This window comes from Aplysia californica, unplaced genomic scaffold (assembly GCF_000002075.1).
Source record: "Aplysia californica isolate F4 #8 unplaced genomic scaffold, AplCal3.0 scaffold00002, whole genome shotgun sequence".
Taxonomy (NCBI): domain Eukaryota; kingdom Metazoa; phylum Mollusca; class Gastropoda; order Aplysiida; family Aplysiidae; genus Aplysia; species Aplysia californica.
In genome coordinates, this window is record NW_004797272.1 from 3,884,466 (window position 1) to 3,886,327 (window position 1,862).

The following is a 1,862-nucleotide window of genomic DNA, read 5'->3' on the forward strand; positions in this document are numbered from 1 at the left end:
GATTTTGTTAGCTCGGAAAGGGGGGGGGATCTTTAATAACATGTGTACATTTTAACGTTTCTAAGCCTCAATATTAATTTTTTAAAGTATCAGTGCACCCCGTGGAGTTTCCTATGTTAGTCTATGATTACCAGCAGCTTCTGTTAACCACCCCCCCCCCCCCTTTTCCACGCTTTTTCCCTTTTCCACATTCTCCCTTTTTTTTTCAAAAATTAAAAATAAAGTGAGGTAGCCTGCTAGTTTAAAAGTAAAATTTAGCCTTCTATCCGGAACTTACTTGACCCAGTATGCACTTCTAACATGTCCACTCTATGTGAGACCACTTTTGGGTCGCCATGACTTTATGCCCTCAAGACACCTCAAACTTATTTAAAGAAATGGTGAAATAAATTTATCGTTACCCTCTTGTTTCTGGTTTGGTTGAATACGGGACAGTTGTATCAGGTGACATTTTGTCTGAAATGATTCCTTTTTACCAGAATGTTATTTTTAAAGAAGAAGCGTATTCGTTTGTTAGAACTCTCTGAGAGAGTCGAGTTAATTTTTTAGAAGAAATAAGTCTCAAGATAGTTGTAATCGGCGATTATGAAGGTTTACGACGGGTTAGCTCGGCCTCAATAATCATATACTTAAAAAGGCTTGCCCCACATTGTTCGGAAACAGAATGGCCTTTTATAATTCTGATAACCCAGGAACACTTGAAAACGAACTCACAGTACACACACACACACACACACACACACACACACACACACACACACACACACACTCACACACACACACACATACACGCACACACACTCGCACTATTATATATCAGTGAAGCTTACAGTAAAACAGTTTTGTTTTTGTCATTTAGTGACCTTTTTCACCAATCGTATATATAACCAAAGATAGTACATAACAAGATGGTCCACTGAGCCAAAAAAGTGTCCACCGGAAGTCTGCTCTTTGCTTCAGATGGCGCTACAGTCTGTTTTGAAGCTCTCTTTCGTTTTTCCAGAAGAAGAATAGGAATAGCACCTCCTTGCGTGCGCAGATCGACTGCCGTTCATCAGCTGTTCGGGTTCGTTCAATGCGGAGTTTTAGGGTTTTTTAAAATAAATTTTAATGACCTCACGCCTTTCATTCTAAAGTCAAATTAAACGAAGAAAACAGTCGTCCCTTCCTCCGCAAGAGGTTTTTTGTCAACGTAACCATTTTAAAATAGTGTTCATCCGAAATGTGAATTCTTATTTATTCAAAAACTTGTTTGTTTCACTTTTCTTTTCTTTTTTTACACAAGAAGGGTAACTCTGTTCGCAAAGGATGCGCATTTGCGAAGAGGGCGCCACCGAATTTTGAGGATACTTTTTTAATTAGCTCAAAGAGAGGAGTGGACCCTCTTGTTATGTAGACTCTTTGATATGACTTAGAACTTGGGTCCAATATCCTTTTCTTTCGCCCATGATAACACGCTAATGAACAGAACCATTCCTTTTCTCCGTATCTCGTTACACGGCTACTGAACGTGTCCTTGGCGTGCACAAGCTGTGTATACCCCCTCTCCCCTCCCCCCTCTTACTACTATACAGTTATAGAAATTATTAGTACCAACTGCAGTGAGGTTACTGAACACACCGTGCTACACAAATGAAACAGAGAGGAGCGGGTTGTTCCAGCACGTGAGACATGTAAATTTACTAATTATGTCATGTCTTGTTGTGAATATGCGTGAATATCTATCTATCTATCTATCTATCTATCTATCTTTCTTTCCCTCTCTTACTCTCTCGCTCCCTTCCCCCCCCCCCTTATCTCCCTCCCTCTCTCTCTCTCTCTCTCTCTTTCTATATATATATATATATATATATATATATATA